This window comes from Podarcis erhardii (assembly GCF_964252035.2).
Source record: "Podarcis erhardii genome assembly, chromosome: 9".
NCBI lineage: Eukaryota > Metazoa > Chordata > Lepidosauria > Squamata > Lacertidae > Podarcis > Podarcis erhardii.
Window position 1 is genome coordinate 36713189 of NC_138512.1, and position 12883 is coordinate 36726071.

Below are 12883 nucleotides of genomic sequence, written 5' to 3' on the forward strand. Positions count from 1 at the left end.
TTCCCTCTTGGGAGATGCCAGCTAGTACCTTTTGAAAAAGGATGCCTTACTAATCTGAAATAGAAATGTAATAAACCTGCTCAAGAATCTGGGGTATAGGAACCAATGAGATCTAATCAAAGCATTGCAGGAGTTGGAGTGTATGAAAAAGAGCAGTGTGAAGCAGTCTTCTGGCGGGGTTTCAAAAAGCTGAACAAATTGGGGGTACAAATGACTGTCCACGCTGAAATTTTTAGATTTCAGTCCATGTTTAGAATTCTCAAGGGAAGCATAGTAGTAGTAGTAGTAGTAGTAATAATAATAATAAGATGATGATGATGATTTGTTTTAATCAAATCAGGATAAATTTTCCGGAAGGAATCCATCTACTCACAAGGGATGGTTAATGGCTGGATTTAAGGTATCTTATGAGTTATATGTAGCACTGGACTCTGAGGATTTAATTAGGCAAATTCAATCAATTCCTGTTGTGTCTGGTCACCTACTGCTGTCAACAACGGCTTCACCATGTTGGGGAGGCTTGCTGTTTGTTTACCACATTAGTACTATCCTTTCTTCCAGCATAGCCAAAATGCACACACCATCTTGGGGCATGTGCAGAATTCCTGTAGAAGTGAGCTAATTGGTACCGCTCTCCCTTTGTTTTCAGGAGATGCACTCTGATGAGAAATAAAGTTAGACTAAGGTTACTCAGCTTTGTGGCTGAGTGGGGATTTGAACTCAAGTCTTTCTAGTCTAGATCAGGTTATTGCAATATGCCACCTGCTGGCAGTAGTGTGCCCACCAGTACCTCCTATGGCACTGATCAGGAGTGTACCAAAGGGTGGGCCAAAGCCCAGGGGTGTGTGTGTAAAAATAATGTCTCCTCACTGTGGCTTAGAGTAGCTAGGAGTCTGCCTGCCTGTCTGCACACTCCACTAGCTCCTCTTCCACTGCTCTGGATGGTTTCACAAAGTTCTTGTCAAAGGCCAGGAGTCATCTTCACCTGCTGAACAGCAGCCTGAAGGAGAAGAAGGCAGAGTGACTCCACCTGCAGCTGATCAGCCTTCACAGAGGAGAAGGCACTGATGAGAACCAGCTGGCTCTGGCCTTATTAAACAGAGCTCTCAGCAGCAGTCAGATGCTGGTAACAACACCTGCAGTTCTTGCCCCTGCCTTGCTATTTCTTGCTGGGTCCTTAACTCTGGCCTGGACCCTTGGCTCTGTGACTATCTGGATTCCCTGATGTCTGGACTAGACCCTTGACTCTGCAATCATTTGGATTTCCTGACCTCTGGACTGTTGGACTTCATATGTGAATTCTGCTCTCAGGCAAGTGTTCCTCAGAGACTTGTAGTCCCTGATTGCTCAGCAATGGGACTTGGATGGGGCTACAACAGTCCAAGTTTGTCAACAGCTACTTTGGGTTTCAAACCATAGGTTCAGTCTTTTTGGAGCCCTTTAATTTCTCTTTGGTCTCTCCTTTGGTTGTGGATCAGAGACTTCAGACTCGTACTCTAGTCCCAAAGCAGTCTTTAAGACAGGACTTTAAGACACAACTCTAGGAACACATCTACTTTCTGAGTGGCGCACAGGGAATTCTCTCATCATTTTTCCTCTTGCTGCCCCTGGACCAATCCACTTCATCCCCTGCCCCATGTTCCAAATCAAAGTCCTGCCACAAGTCTTTGTCTGGGGACACCTTCTTAAAGATCAGCTGACCCAGTCCACCCAAACTGGTGGCCAGGAATTCCTCTCTCTGCTTACTCCCAGTGTCTCTCAAACACTTCATGGCCCCAAGGAAAGGCAGGCAACTGTTTCAGTAACTTGCCCCCAAAACTCAGAGTGGGGAAGTGTTGAGAGGCACTTCTCCCCATGACAGGAGCATTCAAATCAATTAGAGTAGTTGTTTGGGATGGCTGCCTATTTTGAAGATAGTACTATTCCTTCTGTGTATATATATATATATATATATATATATATATATATATATATATATATATATATATATATATATATTAACCTTCTCTGTGTTCTCTGTGTTCTCAGCAAGAAAGATTAAGAGTTGAAAAGTGAGGAAAATATCCTAGCCAGCAGTTTGTCTTTCAGTGACATTGGCTAATGTTTCACATTTGACTGAGGAACCCAGGTAGTTAATTCATACAAGCAAGGATACTCGATAATCAGCTCATAGGATGAATATGGGTGTGTGTGAAGTATTCTTCAGGTCATGAGAGTAGTACAGAATATTGGTCACCTGGGATTAGTCTTTCTCCTAAGTCAGGTGCTTGCAATTCAAGGACTCTTCTTATAAACATATGCAAATTGCTTTATGATAGAAATTGTGTGTCAAAATGTTTCTCGTTCAGTAGAGGGCCAACAATCAGTAAGCAGCATAAAACACTTCAAATCCTGGTTTAAATATTTAAACACTTGTTTTGCAGATAAGCAATGCATTCTGTACAGTTTGTCTCGCACAATGATGTATTCTAGATTCAACTAAAAGTATTGGGACTGGACTCTGTCACTATCAAAAAACAAGGATTTTTTTTGTGTTGTACCAGTTTATACTTTGACCTTAGCTAAATTAATTATGGACCTCATATCTAGATGGTGAAGTAAGGCCACTTGGAATTCCCCAACTGAAGTTGCAGGGACTTGCTTATGAAAAACCTTTCTTGAGGATCAGGCTAAGAGTTGGAGCCACCACAAGAAGCCCCAATAGTGCAACCATTGTTTTCCCCATCTCCTTCCCCAAAACATGCTTTGTACTTCCCCAAATTGGCTGCGGTGGGTGCAGGAGATAGCCCTCAGAACAGTGCATGGGGGAAGGAGAGAGAATATTGTTCTGTCTGACAGGCAGAAATGATGGAACTGATCATAATAACACAACGTTTAATTCCTCCCACATTGTTTCATGTACCTGTTAGCTGAAGTCTTAGGACTTTTCCTATAATATGCAGAATCATGTGTGGTGGAGTACTTGGTGGACTGTGGGATTATGAGACACTTCTCTGGGTCAAAGGCTGATAATTGAGAGTATGAAGCCATTTCCGCATTTGTAAGTTTCCCCCCCAAAAAAATTTTTTTGGGGCAGAATCTGAACTTTCTACTTAATCCTCTCAGCTGCCATCCCACCTACACAATCAGGGTTGCCATAATCATAGCTCTATTTGAGTGTTCTTAATCACACATGATTGACAACATGTGAGGGAGGGCTGAATCTGCAGTCCCACATCCTTGGCTCCATACGCTTTTGGTGAAAATCTGAAGGAGGAAAGCCAGGAAGGCATGTAGACCCTTACTGCAACCTCTAAGTGTGGGTGGCAGGGGGCAGGGCTGCTGGGGATGGGAGAGTGGAGCGGGAAGCTGTGGCCCTGCCCTCTCCTTCATGTGATACTGATGTTGGATGTGTATTCAGAAGTTCTTATTGAAAAGGCCTTTTCTGTGATTTTGCTCTGACTGTGGCAATACTCTCCCCAGGGCGGCTCACCTTGTACCTACCTTGATGTCAGTGTTGCACCAGGGAAATAACTTTTTTGGGGTAGGTGGGTGTTAATTTAGTGTTTCTCCCCTGCTGGTGATTTCATGGTGTTCATTTCATAGGTTTTCTTCTTTTAGCATGTTGCTTTTAAAATGCTGCTCTATTTGTTTTTCAGCCTTTGTTACATTTTGATATTTTCCTGTAAGAAATGTTTGAAAAGGCAGGGCAGAAATGTTTGCCCTTCTCGACATTTTGTACCAATAAGGAGAAACATAAACATCCCACTATAGTTCCAGAACTGGCTTTCAAAAGGCAAGGACTCAGTATAATTTAAATACATTATTTGCTTTAATGTTTTATAGGTATATCTTTGCACTTAAACTAGCATATGATCCGGTCGAGGCTGAAAGGGGATAAGACTATGCTATCACACTCCATATATGGTCTGTTCCTTCCGTATCTAAATTCCATCTAAAATGTAGATGGTATTTTTAAAAACCTCTTTTAGATCTGCCATTTATGTATATGCCAAATGAAGTTTGAAGTTCACTATTTAAATCCCATCATTGCTCACAGAATGAAATGGCAGATGGTGGAGTCTAAATTTTTCAGGATAAATGGATTTTAGTTATTGAACCTCTTACAGGTGATTATTGTGGTAGGCCGGTAATTACCTGTGACCGACTATATAACTAGTATCCATTACATAAGTAAACTATAAAGGGATTTTCTCTATTCTTATAAATAACTATGTAATGTTCGTTTCTAGGGGGGTAACTGTGTTAGCTTGTTATCAACACATTGTAGTTGAGAATATTTTTTAACAGCATTTGCAAGGAAAAGCATTATTAGAGGAGAAAATAGGCCCTTTAATGAATTAGAAGGGAAAAGAGCTTAATGAGATTATAATAGCTGAGGTTTTCAAGTTGTTATTTTAAATTGATCTTTAATTAGAGGGGGGAAATAGTATGGACAATTTGAACATAATTAAGATCTTGTGACTTTAGTTTCTATTTATAGCACGCTGAAGCAAACCATAGAAAAACTGGCTAGGAATGACCCAGCCATGTATAGGTCTCTCAGCACCTTCTAGTGTTGCAGTTTAGTGTGCTGTTAACATTTTTGTCCATTGTTTTCTCACTAAACAATGGAAAAATTGAGAAGGTCAGAGGGTTGAAAGCGGCAAGTACAGCAGCTGTCTGAAAAGAATACCTGAAGCAGTCTTTACAACCGCTGAAATAAGTGTTGAAAGCTGAACCCTCCCCCTTTTCAAATAAAAATAGCATTTTTACTACACTCACACTCTGAAACTGGGTAAAGGGAATGCTGTTCAGATTTCTTAAAAAGCAGAACATGATGTAAATAGAACTGAAGGCATTCTTAATGAGGTGAGAAGTGCAATGAATCTCTGTAATTTATTATGTCACATCAATAATAAACTGGTCCTTTTCTTAACCAAGCGCAATTCAAAGTTCTGTCTTTAAAGCGCTTTCCATTAAAGCCCTGCACAGCATGAGACCAGGATACTTGCCTGCCTCCACACCAGCTTGTCCATGTAGTGTGAATTGTGACCATCATCTGAGGTCCTCCTCTGCGTGGCCCTGCCATCAGAAATTGGGGCAGGTGATGGCTGAGAAGGGGGTTTTAGGTCTTGCCTCAGTTGGTAGTATTCTGTGTATGCAATGTCCTTCCCTGGGAGGCTGACAGTGACCCAGCTCTATGTTCTATCTTTTTTAGTGTCAACGCTTTATTTTCCATGACTTTTTATGTTTTACTAACTGTGTTTTTATTGCTGCCAGTTTTTCCCAAAGTTTATACTTTCTCATTTTGTTATTCTCTTGTAATACCTGTTTGTTTGTTTGTTTGTTTGTTTGTTTGTTTGTTTTACTGTGCAAGCTCTTATACAAGTATTTGAGGAACAGTACTGCCTAGGATATGGGACGCGGGTGGCGCTGTGGGTTAAACCACTGAGCCTAGGGCTTGCCGATCAGAAGGTTGGTGGTTTGAATCCCCGCGACGGGGTGAGCTCCCATTGCTTGGTTCCTGCTCCTGCCCACCTAGCAACAATTCGAAAGCACGTCAAAGTGCAAGTAGATAAATAGGTACCGCTCCGGGGGAAAAGTAAACGGCGTTTCCGTGTGCTGCTCTGGTTCGCCAGAAGCGGCTTAGTCATGCTGGCCACATGACCCAGAAGCTGTACGCCGGCTCCCTCGGCCAATAAAGCAAGATGATCGCTGCAACCCCAGAGTCAGTCACGACTGGACCTAATGGTCAGGGGTCCCTTTACCTTTACCTTACTGCCTAGGATTTAGCATAATTTCACCCCCAGACCTTGCAGGAGCATCCTGCTGTCTTTGTGTGTGTACAAATATCAGAGCCCTGTGTGGGAGAATATCAGGATCCATGGGGACAGCTATCTTACTCTTCTTTCTCCGGGAATGCTCTCTGGCTAGGCTCTTATCAGCTGTGTGTAAAATATTTACACAATTGTTCTCAGGAGCATTCAGGCTCTTATTTGCACGCTCGCTCTCTCACTCTCTTGCACTGTGATGTGAAAAGCAGTCAGTTTAACAACTTAACAAAAAGGAGCGAAAATAATCTAGGTTTTGCTGTACTGTATATGAACTTCTATTCATTGTACATGTGGGTCTGCTTTATAGAGCTTTAAATATGTATGCATGTACTGCATTTGAAAAAATCTCCCCTTTGCTTTGGTAGTAACATATGAGACATACTGAAATATATAAAGGAAGCTTAGGTTAAGTCCTTAAACCTTTAACTTTGACAGGATGTCCATTAAGATACAGTGGTATCTCGGGTTAAGTACTTAATTCGTTCCGGAGGTCCGTACTTAACCTGAAACTGTTCTTAACCTGAAGCACCACTTTAGCTAATGGGGCCTCCTGCTGCTGCTGCTGCGCCGCCAGAGCACGATTTCTGTTCTCATCCTGAAGCAAAGTTCTTAACCTGAAGCACTATTTCTGGGTCTGTAACCTGAAACGTGTGTAACCTGAAACGTATGTAACCTGAAGCGTGTGTAACCTGAAGCGTATGTAACCCGAGGTACCACTGCATTTTCTTTATAGTAGTTTCTGTTCTCTACACTATGTGTTTAACCCCGTTTGGTTTTAAAAGGGGATTCTTTTATTCCCATGACTTCCCCATGCTTCATACTGTTCATCATATACCATTTTCCCCTGCAACAGTTGTTAATATAAACCTTTGAGGGTTTTCCTCCTTCTTTTTGGCAATCAGCATCCATGCTCTTTTCAAGAGATTTCCTAGCTACACATTATGATCTTTCTTTTGTCCTTTTCTCTAGCTCTCCAATTAATCATTGCCTAAATGATTTCCACCTTTCCCCTCCCCGGAATTAATGCATAACTTTCCAGTACCACCAAACATGCACTGCGTCTGCATTTGTGGCATAATACAGTTTGATACTTTTTTTGTATCTTACAGGATATATCACACCATTTATATATCATTTTATAAACATTTTCTTTCTTGCATCATTGGGAAATGTTGTAATTTCAGTTATTGTAATTCCAAGATATTTTACTTTTAGATATTTCCTCCAAAGCCTGTTAATAGTGTATTCCAGGTTAATACACCATCTAATTGTGCAAAGCAATAAACAAAAGACAGGCATCTGCTTAGTTCTCTCCAAATACTTTTCACCTTTCTTTGAGGAAGTTTCTGTAAAATTCTTGTTTCTGCTGTTTTAAATTAACTAATGACAAGTTTCAATAACAAATATTTAACATTTGTTAATGAAAACCAATTATTTTGGACTCCTACAAGTCAAAGAATTAGGACTTCTGTCAAGCTGTCTGAAATAAAAGCTGCACTTGTATTTGATTCTAGATCATTCATTTCCTAGTAATTCTCTGAACTTAAAAGTTGTTGAATAAATACATGCTGTATGGCATTAGCTAAACTGCTACAGAGAACAGGGATCAAAGGGGTAATTTTCTCTTGAAGTAAATATAGTGGGAATTAGTGACAGATGAGTTCTAAAAATAGAATAGAGTGTTTTTGTGTGTGGAGGTGGAGACTAGTTATGTCCTGACATAATATTGAATTTTATAGGAATCTATATAAACTTGCTTTCTGTACTATCATGCTGCTGCTACAGAGATTTCATCATATTGTTAATTGGGTGGAGATAACAAAGATGAAATAATTGGGTGATACCCAATGTTAGTCATACTCAGGAGCAGACTCTGTATGACTTACTGGGATGTCACCCCTTACTAATACCACATACCAGGATTATAGCCAAAATAGAGCCAGTGAAAAATGAGGAGACATCAGCAAGACTGGGAGAACCCAAAAGGTTGTAGAGTTGGTAAACCACAAAGATCAGCCCAATGAGGATGCTAAGCAGCATGTAATATAGAACAAGAGTTGTAAAACAAAAAAATGAATGTGAGACAATGAAGAAAAGTGGAAAGTTCTGCTTGGAAGCAATGCCTGGCTGGTACCCTGAATAGGAAAATTCCCTTTTAGGAGGGGAGATACACTGCACACACATTCTTTAAAAAGTTAGGATAAACTGGTCGTCACACACTTAAAACAAGAGTGATGGTTATAGCCCCACTGATTTCTTGAGTGTGTGGCAGATTGGTTGCTTCTCCTACTCCCCTCACTTTGGTTGCTTTCTCCCCTTCCCCTCATGTACTGCCAGTGGCATTAGTGGCAGACTGAGAAAACGGGTTTGGGTACACTCACCCTGGATATAGACTACAACTGTTTGGTGCAGACCTTTTTGTCCAATACAGTGGTACTTCGGGTTACAGACGCTTCAGGTTACAGACTCCGCTAACCCAGAAATAGTACCTTGGGTTAAGAACTTTGCTTCAGGATGAGAACAGAAATTGTGCAGTGGTGGCGCGACAGCAGTGAGAGGCCCCATTAGCTAAAGTGGTACCTCAGGTTAAGAACAGTTTTGGGCTAAGAACGGACCTCCGGAACGAATTAAGTTCTTAACCCGAGGTACCACTGTACTCTTTTAGTTTATTTGATATGCCTTCCCGGTGTCAAATTTCCCTCTTGTTTACCAAGCTCACCATATTGCTGTTCCTCAAGATTGGAAAGGGCCTAGGGTGACAGTGACAGACCACACTCTTTACACACAGAAGGTGCTAGATTCAATCTTTGGCATCTCCGGGTGTGCCTGGGAAAAGCTGCTTTCTGAAACCCGGGAAGGCTGTGGACATTTCTGAACTAGATGGACCAATGGACTGACTGTTATAAGGCAGCTTCCTATGTTCCTTTCATATTCTCAAGGAAAGTAGCCATTTGTAGGCCTTCAATCCAATCTGGCAAGATAAAAACATGACCACTGATAGCCGTAGCAAGACCAGCAACTGAAAAAAGCATACAATGTAGGCCATTATTATTGTTTTTGCATTTTAAAAAACAAACTAGGGAATACAGCTGTCTTCCCCTTTTCATGAAACCATTGTCCCTGGATAGGTTGTCTTCCTTTTCAGCCCTCTTAACAGACTGCACTAAGTTGATAAGTACTGGTGTTGGGCATGAGCTACATGTCTGTGTATGAGAGCTTTAGAGGTCTAGCAGTCCTCGGCTCTTTCTCTTTATGGCACATATTCTTTCTTTGCCCTTCAATGGTTCTGAATAACTACCCTGAGAGACAATGGGGGGGGCACACACATCTCCCAGGACCCTGATCCAATTATATCTGCATGTATTTATTTAGATTATCTTCGACCTACAGGCTCATTGTTCACATCGTCCCAGTTAGCCATTGCAACTGGTTCAAATGGCTGGCATTTTAACTTTTTGCAATGTACTCTTGAGTTGTGCTTTCCTTAAGGCTGGTTTGGAAACTGCACCTAGTTTTTTGAAAAACTTTCTTATAAATAAAATATTATTATTTTTTTTAATAAATATTTATTAAGGTTTTTAAATATAAAACATAATAAACAATCTTATTTCTTTCACAACAGTTTCATCACTTCTTTGGGCTCCCTCACGTCTCCCGCTCCCATTTACATCGTTAAAAAAATTTTTCCAAACAAATTATCAACTTGTTTACAATCTCATGTCCACTCACACCTATAATCTAGCGCTTCTTCCAGAAAGTTTTATATTTTCTTTAGTCTCACTTATCATCAAATTTAAATCTAGTTTAGTGGTGACCAGTTTTTTATAATCTAGCATCCTTCTTAACATTCAACCAAATTACAATGTTTTTGTAAATACATCTTGAATTTCTCCCAGTCTTCCTCCAACTTCTCTTCTCCCAGATCACGGATTCTGCCGGTCATCTCGGCCAGTTGCATATAGTCCATCAGCTGCATCTGCCACTCTTCCAGTGTGGGTAGATCTTGAGTTTTCCAGTTTTTTGCGATGAGAATCCTTGCTGCCGTTGTTGCATACATGAAAAATGTTCGATCCTTCTTTAACACCTTCTGGCCGACAATGCCCAGAAGAAAGGCCTCTGGTTTCTTTGTGAAGGTATACTTAAATACCTTTTTCAGCTCATTATATATCATTTCCCAGAAGACCTTCACCTTAGGGCATGTCCACCAGAGGTGAAAGAATGTTCCTTCATTTTCTTTACATTTCCAACATTTATTATCAGACGAATGGTATATTTTGGCAAGTTTAACTGGGGTCATGTACCATCTATATATCATTTTCATAACATTTTCCTTCAGAGCATTACATGCGGTGAAGTTCAGCCCAGTGGTCCACAACCTTTCCCAGTCCTCAAACATAATGTTATGCCCAATATCCTGTGCCCATTTTATCATAGCCGATTTAACCATTTCGTCTTGTGTATTCCACTTTAGCAGCAAGTTATACATTCTAGATAATACCTTGGTCTTTGGTTCTAACAATTCTGTTTCTAACTTCGATTTCTCCACCTGGAACCCTAACTTTTTGTCATTTTTAAAAACTTCTTTAATCTGAGCATAATGTAACCAGTCTCGCACCTTATCCTTCATTTTCTCCAAACTCTGCAATTTCCAATTGTCTCCATCTTTTTCTAATATTTCCCAATATTTTGGCCATTTGGCCTCCATATTGGGTCTTTTTCGGGCCTTGGCTTCCAGAGGTGAAAGCCACCTTGGAGTTTTATTTTCCAATAAGTCTTTATATTTTGTCCAGACATTAAACACTGCTTTCCTGACAATATGGTTCTTAAAGGCCTTATTGATCTTAACTTTGTCATACCATAAATATGCATGCCAACCAAAAGCATTGTTAACACCTTCCAGATCCAACACGTCAGTGTCTTCGAGAAGTAGCCAGTCTTTTAGCCAGCAAAAAGCTGCGGCTTCATAGTACAACTTTAAGTCTGGCAGGGCAAAGCCCCCTCTTTCTTTCGCATCTGTTAATATCTTAAACTTAATTCTGGGCTTTTTGCCCTGCCAGACAAATCTAGATATATCTTTCTGCCACTTCCGGAAGCACTCCGTTTTGTCCACAATCTGTAATGTTTGAAACAAAAACAGCATTTTTGGCAATACATTCATCTTAATAGCAGCAATTCGGCCTAACAAAGAAAGTTTCAATTTTGTCCAACTATCCAAGTCTCTCTTAATTTCAGACCAACATTTTTCATAGTTATCCTTGAATAGACTCAGGTTTTTTGCTGTTATGTTTACCCCTAGGTACTTTACCTTTTTAACCATAGTTAATTCTGTTTCTCTCTGAAACCGTTCTGACTCTGTGTCTGTCAAGTTTTTTCCCAACACTTTGGTTTTCTGTTTGTTTAATTTAAATCCCGCCACCCGACCAAAGTCCTGTATCAATTGTAATACTCTTTTCGTACTAGATTCTGGCTCCTGCAGGGTCAAAACTAGGTCATCTGCAAAAGCTTTAAGTTTGTATTGTTTCGCTCCGACCTGAATCCCTTCCACCAACCGGTCCCCTCTAATCATATTCAAGAGCACCTCCAGAACCGAGATAAATAACAAAGGGGAAATCGGGCAGCCTTGTCGTGTTCCTTTTTCAATTTTGAACTCTTCTGTAACCACATTGTTAACTATCAGTTTGGCCTTTTGTTCTGAATATATTGCATCAATCCCATTCTCAAACCCCCGTCCCACTCCCATTTCTTTCAAATTTCCCTTCATGAATTTCCAAGAAATATTATCAAAGGCCTTCTCCGCATCTATAAAAATTAACACTGCTTTTGTATTTATGTCTGTTTGCAAAAGTTCCAAAATGTCAATAATGTTTCTAGTGTTAGCAAACATATGTCTACCTGGGAGAAAGCCTGCCTGGTCTTTATGAATTACTTCATTAAGAACTCTTTTAAGTCTACTTGCCAAAATGTCTGCAAATATTTTGTAATCCACATTCAGAAGGGAAATGGGACGATAGTTTTTGAGTTGTGTCTTTTCAGTTTCAGATTTTGGTATCAATGTGATAAAAGCTTCCTTCCACGATTCCGGCGCCTTCTTCCCTTCCATAATTTCATTGCAGACCTCCATCATTGGTTGGATCAAATAGTCTTTTAATGTCTTATAATACTTGGAGGTCAAGCCATCTGGCCCTGGAGATTTGCCCAGTTGCATGTTCTGAATAGCTTGTTCAATCTCTTGTTGTGTTATTTTGTTATTCAGGATTACTCTGTTTTTTTGTGACAACTTTGTTAGTCCATTTCTTTCCAAAAATTGTTTAATCTCAACCTCATCTTGCGGCCCTTGAGTGTATAATTTTTTGAAGTATCTCTGGAAGCACTTTCTAATTTCCATGGGGTTCTGAATGTTTCTTCCTTCAATTTCTAGGTTTGTAACTGTGTTTAATTTCTGTCTCTTCTTCAACTGCCAAGCAAGCAGTTTCCCACATTTATTCGCCGATTCAAAAGTTTTTTGTTTCATTAATTTAATCTTCCATTCTATTTCTTGGTTTATCAATTTGGAATATTGTGCTTGGTATAGTTTAATTTCTCTCAGAATCGGCTGTGACTTCGGGTTTGATCTTAATTTCTTCTCCAATTCTTTAATTTTCTGCAAGATCTTATCTTTCCTTTCATTTTGTGTCCTTTTCTTTACGGCGTTCTGTTGTATCAAGAACCCCCTCATCACAGCTTTGCTTGCGTCCCAGATAGTTCTTTTTTCCACCGTAGTGTTCATATTTATTTCAAAATAATCCTTCAGAGTTTTTTGGGCCTTCTTAATAATCTCCTGGTCTCTAAACAAGCTATCATTCATCTTCCATCTAAAGGAGCCGGTTGGCAAGCGTGTCATATCCATCTTCAGCGCGTTATGGTCGGAGCAGGTCTTTGGGCAGATTTCCACTTTTCTAACCTTGGGTGCCAGACCTCTAGTTATCCATATTTGGTCGATTCTTGTCCAAGTCAGCTGGGCTTCAGAGAAGAATGTTCCCTCTCTTCCCAGGGGGTTCTTAACTCTCCAAATGTCAATCCAGTCCATA

The 12883-nt window shown here is 40.3% G+C and overlaps 1 protein-coding gene across 6 annotated transcripts in view; it reads left to right on the forward strand.

Annotated features, from left to right (window-relative positions):
• Window positions 1-12883, forward strand: part of MARCHF1 (membrane associated ring-CH-type finger 1) — a 119960-nt gene that overhangs the window by 28147 nt on the left and 78930 nt on the right. The window contains exon 1 of one of the 6 annotated variants that reach the window (XM_081875476.1): window positions 2863-3040. The exons of the other annotated variants lie outside the window; for them this stretch is intronic. The gene's annotated coding sequence lies outside the window, so the exon portion shown is untranslated. Of the gene's footprint in view, window positions 1-2862; window positions 3041-12883 lie in introns of those variants that run through there. 6 annotated transcript variants of the gene reach the window in all.